The sequence below is a fragment of the Hippocampus bargibanti genome, linkage group LG03 (genome assembly GCF_051943395.1).
Source record: "Hippocampus bargibanti isolate YZ-2025 linkage group LG03, ASM5194339v1, whole genome shotgun sequence".
NCBI lineage: Eukaryota > Metazoa > Chordata > Actinopteri > Syngnathiformes > Syngnathidae > Hippocampus > Hippocampus bargibanti.
Window position 1 is genome coordinate 5,827,501 of NC_142736.1, and position 17,227 is coordinate 5,844,727.

At 43.1% G+C, this 17,227-nt stretch overlaps 1 protein-coding gene across 3 annotated transcripts in view; it reads right to left on the minus strand.

Moving 5' to 3' along the window:
* znf536 (zinc finger protein 536) overlaps positions 1 to 1,681 on the minus strand; it is a 267,191-nt gene extending 265,510 nt beyond the window's left edge. For 2 of the 3 annotated variants that reach the window (XM_088991743.1, XM_088991741.1), the window contains exon 1: positions 765 to 882. The gene's annotated coding sequence lies outside the window, so the exon portion shown is untranslated. Of the gene's footprint in view, positions 1 to 764; positions 883 to 1,357 lie in introns of those variants that run through there. The other variant, XM_088991742.1, reaches the window with a different exon arrangement.
* Positions 1,682 to 17,227: the final 15,546 nt, after the last annotated feature.

The window sequence follows — 17,227 nt, forward strand, 5'->3', positions numbered from 1 at the left end:
AATTTCATAAAATGGCCTTATCAAGCAAGGAACACACACACACAGACACACACACACACACACACACACGCACGCGTACACACACTCCAGCATTTCCCACAACATGGCCGCCACTAGTCATCATTTAAAAGCCCCTTTTTGACAGAAACCCCCCGAAAGTGCAGATGGCAGGTTCAAGTCACGTGACCTCGGGGGTCAAAACGCGCTCGCGCGCACACACACACACACACACACACACACACACACACACACACACACACACACACAGGCATTCACACACGCGCACGCGCCCACGGGCACTTGTAAGGTGATGATTGAAAAAGGCGTCAAAGTGTAGTTTGAAGGTTGTAAGCAGGCAAGGAGGAGACGAGACGGGTCGCCGCGTCCACATTCGGACAACTTTCCAGCCGCCGCGGAAGCCCCCTCGGAACCCCCTCGAGACCCTCTCGAGTCGCGCTCGGCGTGACATCTGCTGCTTACCAAATACCCCAAACAACCGTAAAATAAAATTTAAAAAATAATAAAATAAAATGGCCGAGACGTTTAGAGATTTCTGCTGTCTCTGATATTTTTGGGAACTTTCTCCCCCCCTGCCTCCCACCCTGAATGGCGTGACGAGAACGCCGTGCGCGCTCAAGTTCGCCCGTGTTTTAAAAGAACCCCCCAAAAATGGCAAAAGAGTCGCGCGCAAAAATGAAACCACTTCCATTTAATTGCTGCGTGATTAACCCCCACACCTCCCCCAAAAGAGTGTGTTCCCTTACCTTTTTTGTAGCAAATTCCTACCGCACGCACGCAGACGGAGGGGGGCAAAAAAAAGTGCGCGTGGGACCTGTTAGATAGAGAGCCTCGACGCTCCACGCGCGCATCCCGACCGACCTGACGTGGGAATCTTGTCCTTGTCAACCCCCCGCCCCCTTTCTCTCTCTCTCTCTCTCTCTCTCTCTCTCTCTCTCTCTCTCTCTCTCTCTCTCTCTCTCTCTCTCTCTCTCTCTCTCTCGCTCTCTCTACACTCCCACCGCCCCCCTCTCTTCTGTCTCACCCCCCCCCCCACACACACACACACTCTCTCGATCCTTCCGTCCTCGCTCCGCGATCGGCGACACGGGGAAGGAAGCATCCGCGCGCGGGGACGACTCCCCCCAGAAGAAAGCAACCAGGAGAAATATAATTAACTTTTTTTACCCTCAGTCGTCGTGTTTTTTGAGGGGGGGGGCGTCGCTAATCCAAATTGCACTGCGCTCGTGCCCGCCAATCATCTCGTGTTTTATGTTACCACGACGCGCGCGCCAGGCAGTAAAATTCTCTTGAAAAAAAAGAAAACAATCACAAGAAGAGCGAAAGTAGAATTTCTTACCTTTGGCGGTCTCAAAGAAGAAAAAAAAATATTTTAAAAAAAGAGAAGAAGAAGAAGAAGAAGAAGAAAGAGAAGTAGAAGAGTCCTGGGATTGCTCGTGCGGCGCGTTCTCGTGCACTTAAACAAGTCCTGAGCGCTCCTGATGACGAGTGTATTGTATGCGCGTGCGTGTGCGCAAGCGTGTGTGCGTGTGCGCGTGTGCGCTGTCACCTTGTGGCTGCATTGATGTAAATAAGCCGTCTGGCTGGCTGGCGAGTTGACGCGCGCGTGCACGCAGTCCCACAAACACAAACGCTCCTCCCCTTTGACATGTCCACCTTCTCCCACGGAACCGGAACCAAAATCAGAACCAGATCCAGAACCGAAGAACCTGTTTGAGATCCTCTCCAATGACTTTCAAAATTAAACTTTCTTTTTATTTTTTCAAAAATAACACTTTGACAAAAAACTTTTATTTTATTTATTTTATTTTATTTTGAAAATGTCCCCATTGTGGGACATTAAAGGTTTTCTGATTCTGATTCAGAAGATGGAGGAGGGGTATAATGGGGTGGGGGGGGCTTCTATGCTCAATAATACAATTATGCAGACGTGCACGCGCCGGGCCCGGCCGGAATGAATGGATGAATGGGGGGCTTTGTGGAGGGATGATATCATGATGATGATGATGACGATGATGGGTGCCAAATGACAGCCATTCTCTATCCCCGCCGCCCATCCCCCCTCTGCCTTTTTTTGCACGCACAACAATATCATTTTTCTTAAACGACACACACGCGCGTGCACGGCAGGTTCACACGGCGGCGGGCGCGCGCACAACAGCGTCATCGTGTCGATCGGATTGCACTCGGAAGTGCGCACGGATAATAGCAGGGCGGGAGGGAGAGGGAAAGGGGGAGGGTGGGGGGGCTGGGTCATATTCATCTGTTCAGCGGAGGATGAGGAAAAGGGGGAGCGGGGTTGCGGGGTTCAAACAATGACGACATGAATGGTCACCGACGTTTATATAATAGTGAGATGGAAATGACTGATTATGAGTGTGACAATGGGGGCATTTCGGTCGCCACGCCCTCTAACGTGGCCCAGAAACGACGACAAGAATGATCACCAACATTTATAATGACTGATTAGGATTGTGACAAACGGTTGAGGCCATTTCTGGGCCACCAAAACCCCATAACGTAGCCCTGAAATGACATAATGAATGGTCACCAATATTTATATTATAGTAGATATGGAAATGACTGTTTATGAGTGTGACAAACATGTGAGGCCCTTTCTGGGTCACGGCCCCACTAACGTGGCCCAGAAATGACTACATGAATGGTCACCAACATTTATATAATAGTGGATATCAAAAAGACTGATTCTGACTGTGACAAAGAGCTGAGGTCATTTCTGGGCCACACCCCCTAATGTGGCCCAGAAATGACGACATGAACGTCACTAACATTTATAATATAGTGGAAATTTGATAATGACTGATTAGGATTGTGACAAACAGTTGAGGCCATTACTGGGCTACCCCACTAACGTAGCCCTGAAAATACATCATGAATGGTCAACAATATTGGATTGGATTGGATGGATTTGCCTTTATTTATTTATTTATTTATTTATTTATTTATTTATTTATATTATAGTAGATATTGAAATGACTGCTTATGAGTGTGACAAACATGTGAGGCCATTTCTGGGCCACGCCCCCTCAACACAGCTCAGAAGTGAAAATGTGAATGGTCACACATATTCATATAATAGTGGAGATCAAAATGACTGATTATGATAGTGACAATGAGGCTATTTTTGAGCCAAGCCCCCTAACGTGGCCCAGAAATGACTACATGAATGGTCAACTATATTAATAAAATAGTGGATGTGGAAAAGACTGATTATGAGTGTGACAAACATGTGAGGCCATTTCTGTACCACGCCCCCATGGCCCAAACACGACTACATGAATGGTCACTGATTTTCATGTAATAATGGAGACGGAAATGACTGATTATGATTGTGAAGAAAGGGCCCTTTTTGGGCCACGCCCCCACTAACGCGGCCCAGAAACGGTGACATGAATGGTCACCAACATTTATAATATAGTGGAAATTTGATAATGACTGATTAGGATTGTGACAAACGGTTGAGGCCATTTCTGGGCCGCCACCACCACCCCCTAACGTAGCCCTGAAAAGACATCATGAATGGTCACCAATATTTATATTATAGTAGATATGGAAATGATTGTTTATGAGTGTGACAAACATGTGAGGCCATTTCTGGGCCACACCCCCGCCCTATCATGGTCCAGAAATGAAAATGTGAATGGCCACCGATATTCACATAATAGTGGAGATCAAAATGGCTGATTATGATTGTGACAATGGGGCCATTTTTGGGCCATGCCCCCACTAACATGGCCCAGAAATGACTACATGAATTGTCAACTATAATAATAAAATAGTGGACATGGAAATGACTGATTATGAGTGTGACAAACATGTGAGGCCATTTTTGTGCCACGTCCCCCTAACATGGCCCAATCACGACTACATGAATGGTCACTGATTTTCATGTAGTAATGAAGATGTAAATGACTGATTATGATTGTGAAGAAAGGGCCCTTTTTGGGCCACTCCCCCACTAACGTGGCCCAGAAACGGTGACATGAATGGTCACCAACATTTATAATATAGTGGAAATTTGACGGTTGAGGCCATTTCTGGGCCGCCACCACCACCCCCTAACGTAGCCCTGAAATGACATCATGAATGGTCACCAATATTTATATTATAGTAGATATGGAAATGATTGTTTATGAGTGTGACAAACATGTGAGGCCATTTCTGGGCCACACCCCCGCCCTATCATGGTCCAGAAATGAAAATGTGAATGGCCACCGATATTCACATAATAGTGGAGATTAATCGGCTGATTATGATTGTGACAATGGGGCCATTTCTGTGCCACGCCCCCCTAACATGGCCCATACACGACTACATGAATGGTCACTGATTTTCATGTAATAATTAAGATGTAAATGACTGATTATGATTGTGAAGAAAGGGCCCTTTTTGGGCCACTCCCCCACTAACGTGGCCCAGAAACCACTACATGAATGGTCACCAACATTTATATAATAGTGGATATGGACAAGACTTATTTTGACCGTGACAAACAGCTGAGACCATTTCTGGGCCACACCCCCTAATGTGGAAGAAGAGAGTCTGAGGTTTAGTATTGAATGTTAATGTAGTCCTAAAACCCCATATTCTGTGGGTCCTGGAATTTGAGTGACAATGACAAAAACCCTGGCACTGGAGTGAACACTATTTTGTGCAACGTGTGGTCATTGTTTGTGTTACGCTGTTAGGTTTGTTTCGTCTTGTCAGTTTTGCGATGATTTCAGGCATATTTTAGTCAAGGTTGTGTTTGTTACTTTGGATCTTTTTGTGCTGATAACTTTGCTGTTAGTTCCAACTTTATTGCATCCAATTTGTCAAATACACCAGTGTCTGAAACTCATGACAAAAAGTTAGCGGACACCAGGGCAGACAACTCTGAAAAGTTGCCTGCCCGACCATAAAGTTGCCTGCCCCATTTTTTACAACATGAAACAAAATAAGACGACGAATCGCAAAAAAACACATTGTTGCAAAGTATAAAGGATATTTTTTTTTATTAACGATGTACCTACCACAAATGCTCCCTTGCTTAATTTATCGTAAATATCCCTTGCTGATGATTTTTCTCCAATTGTTGTTTCTCCATACACTGTTCGTCATGTTGCACAATGCAATGTTTGCGTTGCGTCGTCTGCTACAAGCTCGGTGAACTCCTCTTTCCACGATGCTTTCAATAATAATATTACATCTAACTGACATCAGAAAAACGTTTTATAGCATCTAAAATACCCAAAACATGCCGGCTGATATTCTTAGTCAAATGAAAAACACCAATAAAAATGACATAAATGGTCCAAAAACTACTTCAAAATGAAACGTAAATGGCCAGTTTCAGAAGGTCCCACCCCCTTGTTCGTGACATCACGCCAAGACGTCATGCCTTGCTCGAGAATCAAATCAATAGCTTCAGATTCGGAGAAGATGCTATCTTGTTACTCATCAAGTTATGAATATGATTTAAATAGTTCTGAAGAGGAAAGCATAAATATTTGCAATCGATTAAAGAAGTCATTCCGTGTCATTTTGAGGCACCTGGACGGAAATGTAGCTTTCCAGAAAATGCACAAGATGGCGCCCAAGCTCCGTTGGAAATGGGCTGATTTGTCTGCTGTGAATTTGTGTCAGCCAATATCAAATAGTTGTCTTGGTGCAACACACAACGATTCACCATCGCATTATTTACTTGTTGTCCTTGTAATTTCACCATTAACACGGATCAACATGAAGTTTTCAGACCAAACAAAGTACCCAAAATGCATTGTGTGTCGCTTTCTCGGTCAATGACGATACCTACCATAACGTCACGGTAGGTATCGTCACCAACTCAAAAACAAGACTTCCTGAATATTCAGCATGAGTTTTAAAACATAAAATATAGCTATATGAGGTGGAATCATGGTAAAATACGCTCAGTAGAAGTGATTTGAAATGATTTTACAAATTATGAACACAACTTATGGACAGTCACGGTATAATGTACGTTTACGTTTTGTCGCGTCATAAATTTTGTTAGCTTCTTTTGAATCTGTCTTCTGGGTCTTAGGTTCTGTGTGTCTACTTTGGAAAATTATATACAAATGCACGACCTTATAACGCTCGGGAAATTCCGAAGTACGAAGCAGGCTTCTGATTGGCTGCCGTGCAGAATATACAAATTGCCCAACGAACCGGCTTGTTTTCTTCCTTCAGCGATCGGTATTCGGTGAAATTCTATCTCGGATCCTTTCACAAAACGGTTCATACAGCCAACGACCACACACGATATCACCATCATACTAAAACGCGAAGACATCAAAAGCGAAAATGAAAGGCATAAGCTTACAAAATAATGATTCCACTCGCTGACAACTGTTGTGTTTACTTGGCTATCGGCCTCCCGGAAGTTGTCGGCCGATCACGTGATCATAACAAACGACATCACGCTGGCATCTCCTATAACGCCCGGGAAAGTCCGGAAGCAGAAAGCAGGCTTCTGATTGGCTGCCGTGCTGAGTATGCAAATTGACAAACGAACCGAAATCTGGAATTTCAAAAATTAACGAACATTTTGAAATCAGAATAATTTATTCCGATTCCGATATGTACGCCCGACGTAAAAGTTGCACACCCCGGGCATCCGGGAAGATGTTATTTCAGACACTGAATACACCCTGCTCCTCCCTCCTGCCTGCTTTTTTGCGGTCCACCACCACCTCGCAAATCATGACAATAATTAAGCAGATTTTGTTTGCCATTTTGGACAAAACGACAAGATCCGAGTGGCCCCGAGTTGGTGCGCCCGGCAGACATGACGAAAGACCCCAAAGAAAGCCCCCATGCTGGGCTTTGAAACGGCTGAGAGGGGATTTCCTGGGATGCGCCTAAATCCTCCTCCCCCCGACCCCCAGTCCGAGTGGAGCGACAAGAGCAAACGAGTGTGAAAGAACGAGCATCAATAACAGCAAGAGACGACGTCGATGAAGGCGATATGCCTTGTTGGGAGGGGTTGTCTGAGGGGATCCCTTTGCCCGATTCTCCATGCATGAGCGCCGCCTTCTCGCCTCCTTTTGAAGCCAGGCCACCAACGCTTTGAGCGGATGACAGGTTGCACAAAGCGCCCGCGATGGGAAACGGCCTTCGCCACCTGATCGGGGCAAACGGCAAGCAGTTGCGGCCGCTTCCCGCGTCAAATGTCATTTTTCCTTCAGACTCGAGGTCTTGCGCACTGCAAGAATCAAAATAAGGATGTGGAAAAACCTACTGGACCCTGCGCACCCTGCCCACCACCGTTTCCAGCTACTCCCCTCAGGCAGGCGCTACCGATCCAAATCCGCACCAAATCCAGCAGACATTTAAACAGTTTATTCCCCCGTTGCCATGAACTCTCTAAACCAGGGGCGTCAAAGTCATTTTTTGCCGCGGGCCACATTGTAGTTATAGTTTCCTCTCGAGGGCCGTTGTGAATTTGGGGAAGCCATTAGATTGTATAATATCATCCACATATTACATATAGAGCGCACATCAAATTAATGAATAACTAGTTTTCAAATCTGAAGTCAAGAATAATTGGATTGGATTGGATATGCCTTTATTAGTCTCACAGTGGAGAAATTTACATTTCACAGCAGCAAAGTGACATAATACATAATACAATAATGACAGTTATTGTGGTTTACATCCAAAAATATGACATTTTGGTTAGGATTTTAGCAAGCATCATGGAATTTCACAAGTTTGATTTGCTTTCGCGGGCCGAAAAAAAATGATATGGCGGACCGGATTTGGCCCCCGGGCCACTACTTTGACACCTGTGCTCTAAACAGTCACCCAAAATAGAACTGGATAGTGCTTCTTTGCAATTTTTTTGATGATGATACAGTGATACTTCAGCGTACGAACTTAATTGGGTCCCAGGAAGTGTGTGTAAGGTGAAAAGTTCGTCTTCCAAACATTTATTTCCCATAAGAAACCATTAAAATGAGAATAATCAGTTCCCAGGTCCCCATAAAAATATAATTTGCTACGAAATAAGCCTTAAACTACACAAAATATACCGTATTTTATGTAAAATAAATGTGCTATTGTATTAAAATTAAAGAAATAATCTCTACTTTACAATAAAGTCGTTTTATTGACATTTGTGATGGTCGTTTATGTAGTTTCCTCTTGACGATATCCGAGTGAACCCGTTGTGCTTTCTCGTCTATAATACCCTCACTCACACTGTCCCCTGCTTGCTGCTTTTCGTTAATCCAAATCAACAGAAGTTTTTCAACCTCTTCTATTGCCATTAAAGAAATAAACTGTTCATGTCTAATAAAGTCGTTTTATTGACCTTTGTGATGGCTTGATCGAATGGAGTGGGAGGAGGAGAGAGGAAGGGAGTTATTGTTTGGAAGGAGAGTCACCTTCCATACACATTCACACTGTCCCCAGCTAGCTGCATTTCGTTAATCCAAATCATCAGAAATTTTTCAACCTCTTCTATTGCCTGAGACCGTTGCTTAGACACAGAAACACCCTTAGCCACACGTAGCAATGGTCGACATAGAATACCTGTACTAGGACGCTAGGTCACACAAACGCATACCTCATTTGTGTTTTTCGATGATCTCCTTCTTTTGCTCAATCGTAATTTCCTTTTGTGTCCACATTGGCTTAACACGAGCCTGTGGTGGGGTCTTTTTCGGTCCCACAATAGCAAAAGTACTCCTCTCGATAACAAACCATGTCTGCGCTGAATGAAAGGAGGTGACGAAAACTAGTGGACCAGGCACCGTGGCGCTGTGTGGTTTGGTTCGTCCGCCGAAAACTAGTTTGTATGCCAAGATTATATTCCCGTGAATTTAATGTTTGTAAGGCAAAAAATTTGTGAGCTAAAGCATTCGTAAACCGAGGTATCACTCTACTAGTGCAACGTGTTCTAGCAGAGACAAATTCCTTGTGTGTTTTCTATACTTCACCAATAAAGATGATTCTGATTGTGATTGTGAGAGAAACGGTGGGCCGCGGAACAAAACGACTTTGGTCTGTCGCGGTCGTCTACGCTGTTTTGTTTTTCAGCCCGTCTCGCAAAAAATGTCCCACGACAATCAGAAGATTTTAATCCAAATCACAAGGACGAATTTGCCAGAAAAAGAACAAATAAAAGAAGATGCTATAAAGTTGAACCAGGAAACAGCTGACTCCAATTGATCAATTGTTCCGCATGCAAAGGTCTAGACCGGCCGCTTTACGATCATGATTGGATTACTTTTTATTTTTACACCAAATCAATGCCCACCCCGCATTAACGCGTGCACGCGCAACCATACAACCACACGCAAATTTCCTCTAGAACGTGCCCTTTATTTATTATTTTTATTTAGCAATACAGCCTGTTGAAAAGATGAAATTTGGTGAGCAAGCCTCTCATATGGAGTTCCACAAAGTAATTGAATAAATACATACATTAAAAAAGAGCAATACAGTATTTTACGGTGTATAAGGCGCAGCGGTGTATAAGTCGCACCCCTTTATGAATGGCGTATTTTCAATCTTTTTCCATATACATGTAACATCCGAGTTACGACCGGGTTCCGTTCCGACAAAACGGTCGTAAGTCAAACGGTCGTAAATTGAAATGCATTCAAAATGGCTGACGCAAGGTTTATACGACAGGATAGTATACGATGTCAATCTGTTGTTTTTCAGCAACGTTTTCGATTGAATACTATTATATACCAAAATGTTGACAGCTCATTTATAAATCTTATAACTTTTAGTGTCATCTTAATCATTTTATATTTCGTATTATTTCGAGCTCGAAACTGCGGAGATTCAGAAAGTCCCGCCCCCTTGTCCGTGACGTCACTATGGGCCACACACTGCCTCGCTCCAGAATCAAAACAATGGCTTCAGAGAGTTCAGATTCGGAGAAGATGCTTTATTGTTACTCATCCAGTTATGAATATGATTCAAATAGTTCTGAAGAGGAAAGCATAAATGTTTGCAATCGATTAAAGAAGTCCATCCGTCTCAATTCGAGCCATCTGGACTCCGATGTAGCGCCCAGAAAATGCACAAGATGCACACGCTCCGTTGGAAATGGGCTGATTTGTCCGCTGGGAATTTGTGTAAACTTACACTTTCTTTATGCATTGTGCGACATAACAATGATTTACCATCACGTTATTTATGTAGTTTTCGCGATCAACACTGTGTTTTCAGATGAAAAAAAAGTACCCAAAATGCATTGTCTGTTGCTTTCTCGGTCAGGCGCGTTCCAAATGAGACGTCACTTCGGGCATCGTCATCAATTCGAAAACAAGACTTCATGAATATTCAGCACGAGTCTTAAAATATAAAATATAGCTATATGCGGTGGAATCTTTGTAAAATGTGCTCAGTAGAAGTCATTAGAAGTGATTTTACAAAATATGGACGCAACTTGTCCGGAGATGTCGGTTGTCCTTTAAGAAACAGTTATTCTGTATGCTCATTTTGGGCAATGCTGCTCCGCCAAATAAACATCCTACTTGTTCGATATTAACACGTTCGGATTGACAGCTGGGGGAAGGGCCGCGCCTCCCCGCTTCCACCACCTCTTTCTTCAGGACAGCGGGTACGACAACGGGACGCTGTCAACTTGTATTTGTACTTTGTATTACCCTGGACTTTCTATATCTTCGGTGTTCGGTCCGAGGCCCCCCGCCATATACCATAATCCTTTTTGTTCGGTTTCCGCACCACCGTGTGCGAGTTGCTTTTCGCCATTGTCGGGTTTCCCATTGCCCCCCCCTCCCCCATTCGCCGATTTTGGTATTTTTTATTTTTTAATATTTCCCTGGTCCTCTTTTTGGGACCAGCGCTTGGTGTTGTCTCTTAATAAATGATCCTGCACGGACCTCTGTCTCTGTCGCTTACTTGGGGATCCAGACATTCAATTTCGCCCTGACGAGTCGGCTGCTCTCTGCCTCATTCGGAATGTGACAGATCTAAACAAGAAGGACCATCTTGAGTCTTTTATTCTACCAAATGCATCGCAAACACGCTGCGGAGTTCAACAGCGATCTGGCTGTACCGGTGGCAGCTGTAGAAAAAATAGTCTGCCGGTCGTGAGTAAGTACGGGTGGTCGTAACTCGCGCTGGTCGTAATTCGGATGTTACCTGTATAAGGTGCACCGGACTACTAGGTGTACACATTCACGCGACGGCGCATGGCTCTGCGTGGACGTCGAACTGCCAGGCGCAGAATGGCACCCCGTACGGCCGTATGGGACCAGGTCTCGGTCGGACGCCGACGTGGGCGTGAACTGCCCGGCTCCGGGGGAACGAGACCAGTCCAGAGCCGCTCCGGGATCCAGCGGTGAGTGGGGTCTCGGACTGACATTGACGCGGACGTTGCACGGCTCGTCATGGATGAGACTCAATTCGTCATGCACGACGACAGCGTGGCTGGATGTGGGCGTGCAATGCCAGTCACCCAGTTTCACCCTGGATGGCCACCTGGAAGGAGGTCTCGGCCGGACGTTTACGTGGACGTTGCGGCTCGTCGAGTGACGCAATTCAAACTCGACGAGGCTTGCGCTAACGTCGACGTAGCATTGCCAGGCACAGGGTGGAAATGAGACAGGTCCGATGTACCTGCGGGATCCGATGGTAGGCCGATTCATTCTGTCACGGTTTGCGAGGTGGTGATGGCGGGTTCGGATCCCAAAAAGCAGGCAGGAGGGAGCAGGAGGTTGTTTGACAAATTGTATTAAAATAAAGTCAGCAGGAACAAAATGTAAAACATCAAAATGATCTGAATGGAAAAAATACAAAGTAGCAAAAGAAGACCAAAAGTAAAAGCCCGCCAAGGTTAAACAAACACGTACACAATGCATGCTGCAACCAAGCAGCAAACAAACAATGAATCGGCACCGGATGATCGTGCCAGGTGTCCTTTTAAGTGTCATTGATTATAACGACCAGCACCTGCGAGGCTGCCGGCAGGGCTGACGTCGCTACCTGCTGGTCGCCAATCTGATCGGGACGACCAGCACCTGTGAGGTGTAGGCGGGGGCGACAACGCCCCCCGTTGGTCGTCAACCAGATCATGACAAGGTGTACTTTCAATGAAGGAAAAAAATGTTTCAAATACAGTGGGACCTCGGTTTACGAACACCTAAATGTATGAAAATCAAACCTTGGCATACGCACTACTTTTTGGGATACACATGGAGCGCCGAGTAATTTTTGGCGGAAGAACACCAAACCACACGACCGAACAGTGCCACAGCCGGCCTAGCTTTCCACATCCCCTTTCTCTGACTGCACACGTCGTTCGTCTTGAAAGATTTATCACGGATACTTTTGCTGTTATGGGACCAAAAAAAGACCCCACCACAGGCTCGTGTTCAGACGAAGAAGACACAAAACAAAATTATATTTGAGGAGAAGAAGGAGATCATTGAGAAACACGAACGAGGTGTGCGTTTGTCTGACTTAACGGTCCAGTGCTAAGTCCACCATTGCTACCATCCTTCGGAACAAAAAAAGCTATTAAAGGTGCGTATGTTGCTAAAGGTGTTGTCAAAGCATCGGTCTCGGGTAATAGAAGAGGTTGAAAAACCTCTGTTAATTTGGATTAACGAAAAGCAGCTAGCCGGCGACAGCGTGAATAAAGCAATTATATCGGAGAAAGAACGGCAAATTCACTCTGATATCATCATGCAGCAACCTGGAAGTTCGTCGTTTATTGATGATTTTAAAGCTAGCAACGGATGTAGGAGATAGCTGCAGCATCAAGTGATAGCATCAAGACAATGTTGGCTAAGTGGAATGATGTGCAGGGTTTTATTGAACAGTTCCATTCAGAAAAGACTGTGGCTATGAGAATAATCAACATGATGAATGATAATGTGGTGCCTCAGTTTCGTAAGACCTTACAAGTCAGAAAGCATCAGGTGTCAATTAAGAGGTTTTTAGTAAAAAAAAAAATGATAGAGTCTCAGAAGAAGCAAAGAAGAGAAGCCACACTGGTCCATACAGTAACTCCGTCCCTCCCTCCCTCCACCACCTGGCCAATCCTCCCTCCCACCCATTCCATCAAGCCATCAACGACCATCACGACCAAATTTCTCCATAAACTCCAACTAGAAATTCACTAAAATTCCACAGCCCGGATCATCACTAAAACCCCCTCCTTTCACCACACCAACCCTGTCCAACAGCTCCACTGGCTCCCTATTAAACTCCGTATTGAATTCAAGATACTTCTGTTTACATTTAAAGCCATTCATAAACTTGCCCCCCCCTATCTGTCTGACCTAATTCAAATCCCTGTTCCCTCTCGGGCCCTCAGATCCTCTTCCTTCCTCCACCTCTATATGCCCTCTGCCCATCTCACAACGATGGGGTGCAAAGCTTTCAGCCGCTCTGCTCCCAAACTCTGGAACTCAATTCCACCCAACATCCGTCACACTGACTCCCTTCCTACTTTCAAATCTCACCTGAAAACCCACCTGTTTAAACTTGCTTTCATGGTCTAGTTTAATCTGCTGTTTTATTATTTATTGTTTTATTCATGATTTTACTGTTTTATGTATTGTCTTTGTTGTAAAGTGTCCTTGGGTGTTCAGAAAGCTTGTAAATTAAATGTATTATTATTATTATTATTATTATTATTATTATTATTATTATCACAAAGGTAAATAAAATGTCTTTAATTACAGTCTTTATGGAATGTGACTCCTTCCCAACAGCAATTGCCTCCGACCGCCGACCCCATTCCATCAAACCATCAACGACCATCACATAGGTAAATAAAACGACTTTATTATACAGTGCAGTGTATTTCTTTCATTACACTACAATAGCACATTTATTATACATAGAATAAGGTATATTGTGTGTAGTTGTAAGGCTTACTTAGTTGAAAATTATATTATATGGAGACCTGGGAACGGATTATTCTCATTTTAATGGTTTCCTATGGGAAATTACTTTTTGGGATACACACTTTTCGCCTTACACACTCTATCCGGGAACCATTTAAGTGCGGAAGCTAAGGTCCTACTGTATATAAATATATAAAAGTTTTCCAAATATAAGGTACAGCGGCTATAAGGCGCACCTCCAATGAATTGTGTATTTTCGATCTTTTTCCTTGTATAAGGTGCACCAGACTATAAGGTGCACGATAAATTAATTTAAAAAAAATATAAATATATCAACATTTTCCAAATATAAGGCATAGCGGAGTATAAAGCGCACCCCCAATGAATGGCTTATTTTCCTTTTTTCCATGTAAGGTGCACCAAACTATCAGGTGCACTTTCAATTAATAAAAACAAAAAACAAAATATAATATATAAATATATAAAAGTTTTCCAAATATAAGGCACAGCAGAGTATAAAGCGAATGAATGATGTATTTTGAATTGTGTATTTTCAGTATTTTTCCATATATAAGGTGCACCTTCAATTAATTAAAAAAATGTAATATATAAATATATAAAAGCTGTCTAAACTTTCCAGCATGTCCAGCGCACTACATCTCTTGATTATTGTATTTTCCGGTATATAAGGCACAGCGGAATATAAAGCGCACCCGTCAATGAATGGTGTATTTTCAATCTTTTTCTATATACAGTGATACCTCTGTTTACGAACCCTTTGGCTTACAAACGTTTCGGTTTACAAATGTTAAATTTATGAACATTTTATCTTGGCATACGAATTTTTTCCAGGATACACACGGAGCTGCCTCAATGAGTGATGTGTTGTTCGCGAAGGAGCCACAAAATGGCAGCCGACTGTTGTCCTCTATTAGCCGCCTCCAGTCTTCGGTCAAAGCCACGTGATTGGTCAGGAACGCAGCAGTGAGGGGAGTTGGTTTAAACATTAAAGAGACAGGCAGACGACAGTGAGAGAGTTTCAACTGATAGTTCAAAGGCAGAGTGTAGACTGCAAAGTTAAAATATACCATCAATAATGCTCCACAAACAACCAGCAAAAGCCATCTGTACACTTAATGTAAAATGTTATCAACCCAGCTAAACAGAACACAATTGATGAGGAACTAGATAAAATTATCACAGAGAAAGCACCTACAAGGGATCATTCCTCAAGATGGTGAAAGAAGAAGGTTACATTCCTCATCAAGTGTTTAATGCAGTGGAAACCGGCCACTCCATTCCATCCAGCCATCAGCGACCATCACGAAGGTAAATAAAACAAATGTATTATATAGTTATTTTAAGTTTATTTCTTTAATTATAATACCATAGCTCATTTATTATACATAAAATAAGGTATATTTTGTGTAGTTTTAAGGCTTAGAAAATTAGAAAGTAGAAAATTATGTTTTACGGGGACCTGGGAACGGATTATTCTCATTTTAATGGTTTCCTAGGGGAAATTCATTTTTGGGATATACACTTTTCGCCTGACCCCCTCTTAAGTTTGTAAGCCAAGGTATCACTGTATAAGGCAAACCCGACTATAAGGCGCACCTTCAATGAATGAAAATAAAAATCAAAATATAATATAAAAATAATTTTATACAGCGCAGAGTCATCTTTGGCTTTTGAGTGCGCCTCTCCAACGGAGAATACGGTAATGCTAATCTTCGGTATATAATAATAATACTCATTTTTAAGCGCCTTTCAAAACTCTCAAGGCCACTTCACAGTCACCGAATACGTTTTTCTGTGGGTGAGTAGCGGCAGCCACACACACCAGCGTTTACTCAATCCGGAAGTAACTCAAATGAATATAAAGTTAGCAAGTTAGCTAATAGATAACTCACAGATAGTTATCAAGATAGTTGAATAACTCACATACAAAGTTACTAGCTAAATAGCTAATACATAACTCATAGATAACTCATAGATAATAATAATAATAATAATAATAATAATAATAATAATAATAATAATAATAATAATAATAATACATTTCATTTCTAAGCGCCTTTCAAAACTCTCAAGGACACCGTACAGTAACAGGATATTTTTTTCTGCGGGTGAGCAGCGGCAGCCACATGCGCCAGCGTTCACTCAGATAGTTAGCTAGATAGTTGAATAACTCAATATGTCGGAAAATACATTTGAAGGCGGCCATTTTGGGGTGAAACCACCATTTTGACGATATTTCCAGGTGTCCTTGAAAGACGATCTTTCTTTGTGCGATAGGGACCAATACGATTTTTTTCGTTTTTGCGTCGGCCGCCGTGCTACTAGCCAATGCGCCCCGATTTGGTATCCGCCGGCGCTAACAAGGCAGCGATGTGGCCGGCGACGGCGCACTAACGGCCTCGCGGGGAGCATTAAGTGGGCGGCGCCATGCCGTTGGCCGCTAACGACCTCCAGGCAGTTTCTAATGGCGCCAAATCACCTCCTTGGTGGCTATTAGCACATAATTGCAACCCGGAGACGCGCGCCATGACGGCTAGCTTCCTGCGGCTCTTCCATGCGTCCACGTCCCGCAGGATGACGCAGAACCCCCCCCCCACCTTTTATCCGGAAGGCCGCCATTGAGATTTACAAAGGACGTCCGCTATAAAAAGCACATCCTACGTGCCAGGAGGAGATTCATTCACAAGATTTGATTACAGCTGCGCCCGAGCCGGTTGCATATTTCGTACACGTTCTCGCTCATTTTTTTTTCTGTGTGACCATTTTAATTTTTTTCCCTGGGATTCAATTACAACAAAATATTGACGGTTTTGTCAGCTTCTTTTTGGTCCTTATTCGTTCACTGCCAGATGTGCAATAATGTCCCCACTCCAGTGACAGGGTTTTATTCATTCTCACTCGAATTCCGGGAACCACAGAATATTGACTTTTAGGACTACATAAACAATAAATACAGTGTAAGAAACCCAAGACTGTCTTCTTTTATGTATAAAAAGGTTAATTCCTAAATTATATGGTTCTGGAGTTATATGACCTTGAAATGACGGTGGCTGTCCAAAATACAATGCAATACATCCATATTCGTTTATATAAATAAATAACTATAAATACATTTCTAAATAAATACATTGATAAATAAGTACCTATATAAAAACATAATATAATAAACATACATAACTACACATACATTTCTAAATAAAACAATTTCTAAATAGGACAATAAATAAATGTCTAAATAAATAACTAAAAACATAATAACAGCATATTGTCTCTATGCTGTCATATTATTTGTTATTTAGTTTTTTTTTGTTCTCTTGACTTCAAGA